The sequence below is a fragment of the Oncorhynchus nerka genome, linkage group LG13, assembly GCF_034236695.1.
Source record: "Oncorhynchus nerka isolate Pitt River linkage group LG13, Oner_Uvic_2.0, whole genome shotgun sequence".
In the NCBI taxonomy this organism is placed as follows: Eukaryota; Metazoa; Chordata; class Actinopteri; order Salmoniformes; family Salmonidae; genus Oncorhynchus; species Oncorhynchus nerka.
In genome coordinates this window covers 33,584,057-33,597,626 of record NC_088408.1, presented here as the reverse complement: position 1 = coordinate 33,597,626, position 13,570 = coordinate 33,584,057, and positions in this window count along the sequence as shown.

The window sequence follows — 13,570 nt, the reverse complement described above, 5'->3', positions numbered from 1 at the left end:
TGGACTGCTTTCATTGCAACATGTTGGTTTGTTCACTACCTCACCCTTGTGTGTGTGTGTGTGTGTGTGTGTGTGGGGGGGGGGGGGGGGGGGGGGTTGGCACAGTCAGTCATTTAGCCTAGATATAAAATGTCAGCATTTGAAAATAGACACAACACGCTTTCAGTCATCTTTAGTTGCGTTGTGGATAAACATGCCCATTTGTATATGGACATAATGAGAGAGAAGAAGCGGCTTTGAGTCATTTTCTGTTAGCTCTAATTAAAGAGTGAGCTTGAATGTTGGATGGATCTGTATCTGGTGCTGTGGCTGAAAGGGCTTTAGTTTTTATAAAGCTCACAACCACACAATACTTTAAAAGCATTGATTGTTGTCTACTGGAATATAGCCTACCCTGTGCTGCTATTTGACTGTAAATGGAGGACTCTCCACTTGACTAGATGGATTATCACCGCGTCCGTCCTTCATCAAATGATTGTATTCACATATAGGAGTGTAAAGTAAACACATGGTCTTTTTACTCTCATAAACATACTGTACAATCAATGCCATCACTTTTTTTGTTTTGGTGCTCCACCTCACACGGCTCCCCTCACCCCTCATTTGTAAAGTCATTTACATACTTCAAGTCAACATGCATCAATCAAACATAACTTGTTCCTATCTGTCCTTTCCTCTAAGTTAATTGTATTCCTCAGCTGACTGGTTCACTGCGTATTAATGTCATTTCATGCTATTCCACATTTCGGTGTGCATGCTGTTAGGCCAGAAGGTGTTTCTCTGTTGGGGTTTTGCAGCAAGGCTTTGCACTCCTTCCCATGAGGTCCCAGTCCCAGTCCCAGTCCCACCCCCGTGATATGAGCTCCGTGCTCTAAAACAGCCTGCAGGGTCAGGGGGGTCAGGCGCACCAGGAATGTGTGCATGTGACCACCACGCTGCGCTATGTTCGGCTCTGCTCCTCCGTCTCTCTCTCTCTCTCCCCCCCCCCCCCCCAGTGAGACGCGGCTGCTGGCTGGGGACTTTCATTTGTCTCATTATGCAAAGACAGGATGTTTACACACTCTAGAGCCAATTCAACCCCAATGTTACCATAAATCAATTCACTTTGGGTTCGAGCTGGGCTCTGATCATGGACGAGCAGAGGGAAGGCTTGAGGAGGAGTTTTGCAACACCTCTGCTCCGGATTGCTCCAGAGCTTTTTATTATTAATGGGTTTATGTTGTTTGTTGATGGCATCATTATGGCGGTCCCCCTCCTGTGCTTGTCCTTGCTGTGTTGGGCTGTCAAAGGAGGCTCTGAGGGAGAGAGCTCTTAATACTTGCATGTGATTTTATATCCATACAGAGAAAAACTACAAAGAACCTGTGGAGATAGAAAACTGGGAGTTTATTGTGGATTAAGAGCGTTAGGTGATTCCTACCTCCCTGGATTGGATCACTTATTATGTCAATTACTCGTAGTCAGCTACTTCTCTAATGATCAGCATGCTGCCATCGCTCTCCCTTTGTGCTGAAGTATTAGTTCCTTTTCAATGTCCTCTTCTCCCTCTTTCCCCATTTTGAAATAGCTTATTGCATTTCAGATACAGCATTCAAGACAGAATATGTCAACTACTGACTACCACATGTAAATATATTTGGGGTTATTCTCACATTTTGGTCTCACATGAATGTAAGATGAACACTTGCAGCATCTATACAAGTACAGAAAACAATCTGTGGCAAATAAACAAACGGTGTTTGGATCATGTCTTCCTGTTACTACGTGACTGTGATGCTGTCTGATGGCTGTGTAACTCAGCGTAGCCAAACGATCGTGGAATCCCAACAGACTGGCAAGACCCGTCCTGTGCTCCATTCACACTGGCATAACAGAACTGCAGGGTCAACACCAGAATTCCACATGGCTTGACAAATTGGACTGCGCAGTCTGTGAGATTGTGGCACAGCCTATATTGTGCAGTTGTTACCTCACACTACTAGTGCTATTTCAGAAAACTCACTTAGCTCAGGCACTAGATTTATTTTGATCTATGTATGTATGCAATGTTGGGTAGCACTTTATGATAACTCCACGTAATAAAGGATTTATAATGTACATAGTTTGTTAATCATTTATGAATCATTACTCCATTCATAAGATGTTGTATATAGGTCCTTATAAACCATTTACTAATCATTAGTTAAGTCTTTTTGTGTGGCCTCATCTAAAGTGTGGGCTATTTATACTTTATAAATACTTTATAAGGTTGATTTTGCCAAAACGGGCACTTTTGGATGTTAAATGAAACCTTTAGATTTAATAGTGGTTGAGACCGTACTCTTGAAGAATATAAACATTTTGGTCAGTTACCCCAATTACCCGAGGGGAAATGTCATTACCACCACGTCATAAAATGTGCTAATTGTGCCTAAGGTATTTCATATAACACTTCACATTTGTTCATGTTTTTTTTTTTTTACTGTTTGGAAGTTTTATTAATTGTATGTATTCGTCACTGTGATGTCTAAATGTCCATACATGCCTTGATGATACTCAACAACACCAAAATCTTAATATTTTGCATTATTTTAGGAAATATCTTAAGAACAAGCATATAAGGGAAAGCACTGGAATTGAATACACCTTGGCCTCAAAAATATGCACCGCGATGATAATGACTGGTGGAAATTATATTTCATAAAGTACCCGTCAATGTTTGGACACACATGCTCATTCAATAGTTTTTCTGTTTTGTATAATTTTCTACATTGTAGAATAATAGTGAAGACATCAAAACTATGAAATGACACATGGAATCATGTACTAACCAAAAAATGGTTAAAATGGTATATTCTTCAAAGTAGCCATCCTTTGCCTTGATGACTGCTCTGCACACGCTTGGCATTCTCTCAACCAGATTCACCTGGAATGCTTTTCCAACAGTCTTGAAGGAGTTCCCACATATGCTGAGCACTTGTTGTCTGCTTTTACTTCACTCTGTGGTCCAACTCATCCCAAACCATCCCATTTGGGTTGATGTCGGGTGATTGTGGAGGCCAGGTCATCTGATGCAGCACTCCATCACTCTCCATATTGGTCAAATAGTCCTTACACAGCCTGAAGGTGTGTTGGGTGATTGTCCTCTTTAAAAACAAACAATAGTCCCACCAAGTGCAAGCAAGATGGAATGGCATATTGCTGCAGAATGCTGTACTAGCCATGCTGGATAAGTGTGCCTTGAATTCTAAATAAATCACAGGCAGTGTCACCAGCAAAGCACCATCACACCTCCTCCTCCATGCTTCATGGTGGGAACCACACATGAGGAGATCACCTGTTCACCTACACTGCGTCTCACAAAGACACTGTGGTTGGAACCAAAACTCTCAAATTTGGAGTCATCAGACCAAAGGACAGATTTCCACCGGTCTAATTTCCATTGCTTGTGTTTCTTGGCCCAAGCAAGTCTCTTCTTATTGGTGTCCTTTACTAGTAGTTTCTTGGCAGCAATTCGACCATGATGGCCTGATGGACACAGTCTCTTCTGAACGGTTGATGTTGAGATGTGTCTGTTACTTGAACTCTGTGAAGCATTTATTTGGGCTGCAATTAATGAGGCTGGAAACTCTAATGAATGTATCCTCTGCAGCAGAGGTAACTCTGGGTCTTCCTTTCCTGTGGCGGTCCTCATGAGAGCCAGTTTCCTCATAGCGCTTGATGTTTTATGTGACTGTGGTGGACTGTCATTTTTCTTTGCTTATTTGAGCTGTTCTTGCCATAATATGGACCTGGTATTTTAGAAAATATGGCTATCTTCTGTATACCATTCTTACCTTGTCACAACACAACTGATTGGCTAAAATGCATTGAGAAGGAAAGAAATTCCACAAATGAACTTTTAACAAGGCACAGCTGTTAATTGAAATGCATTCCAGGTGACTACCTCATGAAGTTGGTTGAGAGAATGCCAAGAGTGTGCAAAGCTGTCATCAAGGCAAAGGGGGGCTACTTTGAAGAATCTCAAATATAAAATATATTTAGATTTGTTTAACACTTTTTTGGTCACTACATGATTCCATATGTGTTATTTCATAGTTTTGATGTCTTCACTATTATTCTACAATGTAGAAAATAGTAAAAAATAAAGAAAAACCCTTGAATGAGTAGGTGTGTCCAAACTTTTGACTGGTACAGTATAAAACAACTGATGAAAAATACTATTAAACATTTTGTCACAGTTGTACATGTTTAATTTTATTATATATATAGAACAGACCATTCGTTCCAATTCATCCCAAAGGTGTTCGATGGGGGTGAGGTCAGAGCTCTGTGCAGGCCAGTCAAGTTGTTCCACATTGTTCTCAACAAACCATTTATGTGTGAGGGCATTGTCATACTGAAACAGGAAAGCACCTTCCCCAAAACTTTTGCCACAAAGTTGGAAGCAGAGAATCATCTAGAATGTCATTGTTACTGTAGCGTTAAGATTTCCCTTCACTGAAATTAAGGGGCCTTACCCGAACCATGAAAACTTCCCCAGACCAGCTTTACATCATTCCAGCTGACGCGTGGCATTGCGCATGGTGATCTTATGCTTGTGTGCTACTGCTCGGCCATGGAAAACCATTTCATGAAGCTCCCGACTAACAGTTATTTTGCTGTTGTTGCTTCCAGATGCAGTTTGGAACTCTGTAGTGAGTGTCTCAACCAAGGACAGACAAGTTTTACACGCAACGCGCGTCAGCACTTAGCGGTCCTGTTCTGTGAGCTGTGTGGCCTACCACTTTGCGGCTGAGCTGTTGTTGCTTCTTGACGATTCCACTTCACAATAACAGCACGTACAGTTTACCGGGGCAGCTTTAGTAGGGCATACATTTGATGGACTGACTTGTTGGAAAGGTGGGATCCTATGACGGTGCCACGTTGAAAGTCACTGAGCTCTTCAGTACGGGCTATTCAACTGCCAATGTTTGTCTATGGAGATTGCATGACTGTTTGCTTGATTTAATACACCTTTCATCAATGGGTGGGGCTGAAATAGCAGAATCGACTAATTTGAAGTGGTGTCCATATACTTTTGTTCATATACTGCATTTGTTGTCCTCTACTTGGTTGATTTAGGGGGAATTTTATAGAAAAATCTAAAATAAATCATTTAAGTCAGTAATCACCATAGTAAGTCACATAAATAGACATCAATATCACTCAATCATCCTAACATAATACAAAAACATAATGGCCTTCAAAGGGTAAACAAGTGTTACATTTCACTTAACCATGATCATATATGTAATTTGTGTGTCCTTTCAGGTCTTAAGGTATGTAAACATGTATACATTTTGTCATTACCATCACATTCTGTCCTTGCCATCACATTTCATTATGTGGTGGTAATGACGTGTGGTGGGAATGACATTTTTACAGTATTTGGTCATAAATATCAGGGATTCTAGCATGCTAACTCCAGTTGAACAGCCAGCATACAATGTATCCTAAATACACATAATTAAAACATATTTTTAAAAAAATCTATTATAGCCTATTTGGTAATGACGTACAATAAAAATATTATCTTCCCAAGGATATTTAAACAGGTGTATTAAATATTTTCTTATTATAAATACTTTTGTACGTTTTAATACATAGCAGAATGTCAAACGTTTGGGTGTGAGTGCTTAGTGCTTAAGTTTATTTTAGTCTCCAAATCAAATCAAATCAAAGTTTATTTGTCACGTGCTCCAAATACAACAGGTGTAGACCTTACAGTGAAATACTTACTTACAGGCTCTAACCAATGGTGAGAAAAAAAGGTATGTGTGTGTGTGTGTATAGGTAAGTAAAGAAATAAAACAACAGTAAAAAGAAAAGAGTAGCAAGGCTATATACAGACACCTGTTAGTCAGGCTTATTGAAGTAGTATGTACATGTAGGTATCGTTAAAGTGACTATGCATGTATGATGAACAGAGTGTAGCAGAAGCGTAAAAACAGGGGTTGGCGGGTGGTGGGACACAATACAGATAGCCCGGTTAGCCAATGTGCGGGAGCACTGGTTGGTCGGGCCAATTTAGGTAGTATGTACATGAATATATAGTTAAAGTGACTATGCATATAAGATAAACAGAGAGTAGCAGCATTGTAAAAGAGGGGTTGGGGGGTGGCACACAATGCAAATTGTCCGGGTAACCGAACTGTTGAGAAGCCTTTTGGTCCTAGACTTGCACTCCGGTACCGCTTGCCATGCGGTAGTAGAGAGAACAGTCTGTGGCTGGGGTCTTTGACAATTCTTAGGGCCTTCCTCTGACACCGCCTGGTGTAAAGGTCCTGGATGGCAGGCAGCTTTGCCCCAGTGATGTACTGGGCCGTACGCACTACCCTCTGAAGTGCCTTGCGGTTGGAGGCCGAGCAGTTGCCGTACCAGGCAGTGATGCAACCGGTCAGGATGCTCTCGATGTTGCAGTTGTAGAACCTTTTGAGGATCTCAGGACCCATGACAAATATTTTTAGTTTGCTGAGGGGGAATAGGCTTTGCCGTGCCCTCTTCACGACTGTCTTGGTGTGTTTGGACCAATCTAGTTTGTTGTTGATGTGGACACCAAGGAATTTGAAGCTGTCAACCTGCTCCACTACAGCCCCGTCGATGAGAATGGGGGCGTGCTCTGTGCTCCTTTTCCTGTAGTCCACAATCATCTACTTAGTCTTGGTTACGTTGTGGGATAGGTTGTTATTCTGTCACCACCCGGCCAGGTCTCTGACCTCCTCCCTGTAGGCTGTCTCGTCGTTGTCGGTGATCAGGCCTACCACTGTTGTGTCGTCATGCCTGGCCATGCAGTCATGCAGTTGTGGGTGAACAGGGAGTACAGGAGGGGACTGAGTACGCACCCCTGGGGAGCTCCAGTGTTGAGGATCAGCGTGGCAGATGTGTTGCTACCTACCCTCACCACCTGGGGGCGGCCTGTCAGGAAGTCCAGGATCCAGTTGCAGAGGGAGGTCTTGAGTCCCAAGTTCCTTAGCTTTGTGATGAGCTTTGAGGGTACTATGGTGTTAATGGATGTGAAAAAAAAAAATCTAAATGAACATTCTATCTTAAAAATCTAACCTTGAGACTCAAAAAGGCCCGTATTTGCACACCCATAAATGTTTTGCCTGACCAGTAAAATGTTTTTTTTTTCCGTCAAAAAGACGGACATGCCATTGGTAGACATTCCAGCAGTACCCGATGCTCCTTAAGGTTTCAAAATAGCCTAGAACATATCAATGGTAAAATAATAAGCACACAACACAGGAGGTTATATTCACAAAATAAATTGTGAAACAACTTTTGCAAGGAATTGAGGGAAAGTTTTAATGTTAATGTTTTGGCTGAGAGTTTATTTTTGCAAGGTGGAGACGTCGCAGACCGGAACCCCCAATTTCTAACACATATGGATGAGCGGCGGCCGCTGATTGGCTGAATACCCAGGGTGCGAGATGGAGTTATCAACAAAGCAGTATGACAGAAATGTGATGCCAAGTTCTTAAAGTACCAGAAGTTTCTTTGAGAAGATACAAAAGCGATCTGTGCATTTGAACAACAGCATAAATACACCTGTTTATTTTTTTGCATGTCAAACACTGAAGGACCACTGCTGCACATGTTGCCACTGTTTTGAACAGAATAGATGATACTATCCAGAACAAGTAGCCAGCTCACAAAGGAACGAGTGCACCAGGGAGAACGCAACAAGCATACAGATGCAATAAGTGAAAACACATTATCTAACTGGGGAAAACACATTATCTAACATGATCTAACTAGCTAGTTAACATAATGTCACAAAGCATGACGCGCTAGCCAGTTACTGATTATTCTGAAATAATGTCATATTTCTGAGTTAGTCAGATAAGAGTTTAGAAAGACTGCCCTTCGACCCTTTTGGTTGTAGTTGTCCGGTTTATCAGGTCCCAGGCTCCTATGGCTGTTATGATTATTTATTTGCAAGATAATTACAATTAGCTTTTTGCTTTAGTGACATCAGTACCTGATAGAGCAGATCTACTATAGTCTCAGGTGTGGAAGTAAGCCGACTCATTGGGAAGAGGAGACTAGAGCCGACCCAGAAGTTGTGACTGAACGGACATTTGAGCAGGATGGTCCATTTGCTTTCTGCTGTTATGATTAAAGCTGTGAAATCCTCCTGTCATTTCATTGTGACCATTCCCCCTCACAGCAAATAGCTGGCAACACAATCCAGGCAATGTCTGCATGGCCTGTGCACCCAAGGAGACGGATGTGCCGCTGTTGGCAGTCACCGAGGGGCAGAGTAGTAAATAACTGAACAGCTTGTTTTAAACAACATATTTTTGAAACAGGAAAATGTACACATTTCCACACTTTTTAGAGCATTTAAAACATAACCCATGAAGTATATAATATACATTTTTTTTACCAATCACAAGTGGGGTGCCGCCTCTAATGCCCTAATGCGCGAGCCGCCTCTAATGCCCTAATGGGCGAGCCGCCTCTAATGCCCTAATGGGCGAGCCGCCTCTAATGCCCTAATGGGCAAGCCGCCGCTGCCGCTGGTATGGACCCAGACCAGAACTTAATTACAGCTGACCAAATTATTCAAGATTTTAGTTCTGGGTTAACAAGATTAGACTGCTCTAAGGAGTGACTGCAAACCCTTATTTCGGTTTTGGTAGAAAAGTCACTGCCAAGAAATGTTAGCATTTATTGACTAAAAGCTTTATTTTGCTCAGCATAGTGTGTCTGAAGTTACAAATCACACTATTAGTTGTTTATAAATGTGTGAATAACTAGGTTACTAGTCACTCTGGATAAGAGCATCAGCTAAATTACTAAAATGTAAATGTGATTTACAAATGTGGGAGTAATAATTACTAAATGACGAGTAAACTATTTAATAATCCATTATAAATGATTTATTAGGTGGAGTTATTATAAAGTGCTACTGGACGTTTTTTTTGGCACCATGGAATTTATGAACCAAAATGAAAATAAGCCTATGATTTTTTTTTGTTATATCCTGTCACGTTTTTAAAACGTGTGTACTGCGTGTGGATATGGGTGTTTTGTAACTGACAAATAAAATCAATCAATCAATCCAGCTCATGCATGGGAGGAGGTCCCCGAAAGAAAAGGGAAAGAATTGAGTGAGGTGACATTAGGTTGAAGAGAAGATTTGAAGTTGTGTCCTGGTATAACCCACAGTCGTCATGGCAGTGCAGTAATAGCTCGGTTTGTTTTCCCTTCTCTGTTCTCTGTTTACAGTAGTGTAACCTATGAACTCTATGAAAAGAGCCCACCTCCAAAGAAGAGCTGAGCTTTCGTTTAGGGAATGTGGTTAATATGTTATATTAACATACACAGTGGGGAAATGATTGACAACCTTGATAAAGATGAGCAATAATGACTGTGTAAAATACATCATTCAAATCCTGAGCTATATGGTAAGCTCACATTTTTGGAGGGAAAATATATTATTTTATACTAATACAATTGCTCATAGAAAGAGATTTTTGTTTAACAAGTAATATTTTTTTCTCTCAAAAAGGTAGGGGTCAAAATTAGTTGACACCACTAAAGATTCTTATAAATGAAGTAGTCAAAAGTGTAATATTTGGTCCCATATTTCTAGCACATAATGACTTCATCAAGCTTGTGAATCTACAAACTTGTTGGATGCATTTGCAGTTAGTTTTGGTTGAGTTTCAGATTATTTTGTGCCCAATAGAATTTAATGCTAAATAATGTATTATAATTTTGGAGACATTTTTTTAATTGTAAATTAGAATATAATATGTTTCTAAACACTTCAACATTCATGTAGATGCTACCATGATTACAGATTATCCTGAATGAATTGTGAATAATGACGAGTGAGAAAATTACATTGGGTCAAATATCATAACCCCAAAACATGCTAACATCCCCTGTTATTGGTAACGGTGAGAGGTTAGCATGTCTAAATTATTACTTGTTAAACATAATCTCTTTCTCTGAGCAACTGTATTAGTTTACAATATAATTTCCCAATTTATTTGAGCATACAATATAGCTCAGTATTGGAACTATTTTATACAGTCATTATTGTTATTCTTTATCAAGGCTGGCAATAATTTCGGATACATTTATGGACTGACGTTATGCATTGGACAAACAGTAAAGCAAAGTCTGTATGACTTTTATACTGAGTGTATAAAACATTATGAACACCTGCTCTTTCCATGACATAGACTGACCAGGTGAATGTAGGTGAAAGCTATGATCCCTTAAGGTGTTCCTAATGTTTTGTACACAGTGTACATCTCACAAAGACACAATGCTTAGAACAAAACATACTTCTAATTGGCTACATTAATTTCACTGTCTACAATCTACCGCACATCTCGAACAAAAGACATCAAGATAAGGACTGACCACTTTGTTTTTCTCCCACTAAGCCATGAGCGTTTTTCTCATCCCAAGTACATACAGAATATTTTCCTCATCACTTGGCTGAGAGCAGCATGATAAGTAAACATTGAGGTAATCCACAGATAAAAGAGAGGGAGAGAGCAACTTTCCCCTGGTCTCCAAGCAACAAGAGCCATTGGAAATTAATACTCTATCCGACACTCTGGAATTGACAGTGTGCTGGTAGCTATCGCAAATGTAATTGCCAACTTCAAGGTATTAAATTAAGCTGTGTGGCTCTAACTGAAATGTTGGTGATATTACTTAACTTTCCCAGACATCAAGCACTCAGGAATTTCACACCGTATCCTACACATATGCACATTTTATGGCATCTAATAATAGAATGATTAACTATCCTCTTAGGCTACTGTAAATGCAGAGCAATTAACACTCCAGCACACTTAGGAATTCACACAAAGTACATGGATGTTGATTGTGTTTTGGTGGCCATATGGTGTGTCAATATGCAGCAGTAACATGTTATGAGTCACCACCCATTGATATACACATGTGAGTTAAGGGCCGCTAAGATTATAGTTTGCTTTCCTTTGATTTATGTGATCAATTGATTTCAGTAAGTGTGGATTTACAGTGGAGGATCCTCGGAGGAGAAAGGGGAGGGCCATTGTCCTCAGTGAATTTAATAAATAAATACAATAGTGAAACATTAAACAAGTTATTCTTTTTAGATACTAAATATTCACATCCCCAAATAAATAATTAAAACACAATGTTTTGCAATGAAGGTCTGCAGTAGCCTCAACAGAACTCTGTAGGGTAGCACCATGGTGTGGCCGGAGGACAGCTAGTTTCCATCCTCCTTTGGGTACATGGATTTTAATACAAAATCTAGGAAGCTCATAGTTCTCACCCCCTTCCATAGATTTACACAGTAATTATGACAACTTCTGAAAGACGTCCTCCAACCTATCAGAGCTCTTGCAGCATAAACTGACATCTTGTCCACCCAATCAAAGGATCATAGAATTAATCTAGTATTGAAAGCATAAGTTACAGCTAGCTAGCACTGCAGTGCATAAAATGTTCTGTGTAGTTGACGAGAGAGAGAGAGAGAGAGAGAGAGAGAGAATAGTTGAACAGTTTTGAACAAATTATTTAGCTAATAAAGTGACCATTAAAAAAAAATGTTTTAATTGAAAACAATCACAGTATATCAGACCTCAGGATAAGACCCAGATGCAGACAGTTCGAAGTAACAAAAGTTTATTTCAAAAACAGAGGGCAGGCAAATGACAGGTCCAGAGCAGTGTCACAAGGTACAGAACGGTGGGCAGGCTTAGGGCAGGTAGAATGGTCAAAACCAGGAAAACAAGAAGGCAGGGACAAGAACGAAAACAGGAGTACGGGAAAAACGCTGGTAGGCTTGACGAGACAAGGCGAACTGGCAACAGACAAACAGAGAACACAGGTATAAATACACAGGGGATAATGGGGCAAAAGGGCGACACCTGGAGGTGGGTGGAGACAAGCACAAAGACAAGTGAAACAGATCAGGGTCAGATAGGTGAATCAGATCATTTAGCAGGTACAGCACTGTCATTGAAATGTAATTGAAACTTTAACTTTCAACTACTACAGAAAGATGGCTGCCACCCACCGTCGAACGTTGACTTGAATGTCTATTCTATTATATGTATTTATATGACTTCAATAGGTTTCCTACGTTTCATTCAAAACAATGGATATTCCCACTCAAGTCAACATTCTCTGATGTGTGGACCTCCAACCATGTCTGTGGTACCATTTGAAAGTTGACATTTCATTTGTATTCACATTGTAGTACATTTATCAGCCAAAACATGACACACACCCTGTATTTTAGAGTATGCTGTGTCTCAAAACAGCACAAAAACCTCAGATGGTGTAAAATAGGGTGCAAGCTAAAACATACAGGTAACGGCAAAAATAAAGGAAACAAAGTAAATGAGGGATACAAAGTATATTGAATGCAGGTGCTTCCACACTGGTGTGGTTCCTGAGTTAATTAAGCAATTAAGAGCCCATCATACTTAGGGTCATGTATAAAAATGCCCAGTTGCCCATTATTTTGACTACAATGTCTAGAAGAGATCTCAGTGACTTTGAAAGAGGGCTCTCAAAGGAGCATAGGGGGTTTAAAGGTGGTTTGTGTGTGTGTCTCAGGAGCGATTCTGATGCCACCCGAGACAGAGTTTTCCACCAGCATCAGATGGAATTTCTTGTGGAAGAATGGTGTTGCATTCCTCCAATAGAGTTCCAGACATTTGTAGAATCTATGCCAAGGTGCATTGAAACCCTATGAAGACACTTTTTGTTGGTGTTTTATTTTGTTACCTGAACATGACAAAAACCTTAGTTTACACATTTTTTTAATAATTCAAGTTAAAAGTATTTTTTGTTTATTTGTTATGAATTTTAAAACAGTTTGACAACACTGTTTGCAAGCTTTCCAATGATATTAAACTCTACCGTTTATATTTTCAGTGATGATGACATGAATGGGTGGGGTAGGGTGGGATATGCAAAATAGGTCAACTTTAAGCACCTCTATCTCCTGAATGTTTTGGTATTCAAGTCCAAAAAGTCAATTTCTGACCACTTCTGCCATGGGCAAACATTGTATGGTAGGTTTCATTCAAATCTAAAGGGGTGTAGTCAGAAAGTGACAGAAATCAGAAAGTGACAGAAATCAAATGTAACAACCCCCGTGAGTTTGTTCTGCTTACCCAATCCCCCTTTAAGAAGATATTGGACAACAGAGAGTTGTATAGGAAAAGACAATGTACACAATGACAAACTGACTGCATAGCTTATTGCGTTCCCTGTTAAACATAAGACATTTGACATTTCACAAACGTCTTGCTATCTAATACCAAGTAGACAGAAAATGCTATTGTTAAAGGGTTGTTTGATTCGCCTTGGAAGATTCCAGCGTGGCATTGTAACTCAGCTTGAGGCCCAGTTTGAGTTAATGAGATTAAGGAGTTTTTTTGTCCTTAATTTTACCAGAGTAATAATTAGCTTCATCTCAGCAGCTTGATTGGAGCAGTGTGGGCTGCTTTCCCATACTTAGCCCTCGCTGCCTGTCGCCTCTCCTCTCTTTCTCTCTCAAACGTTGCCAGGCAAC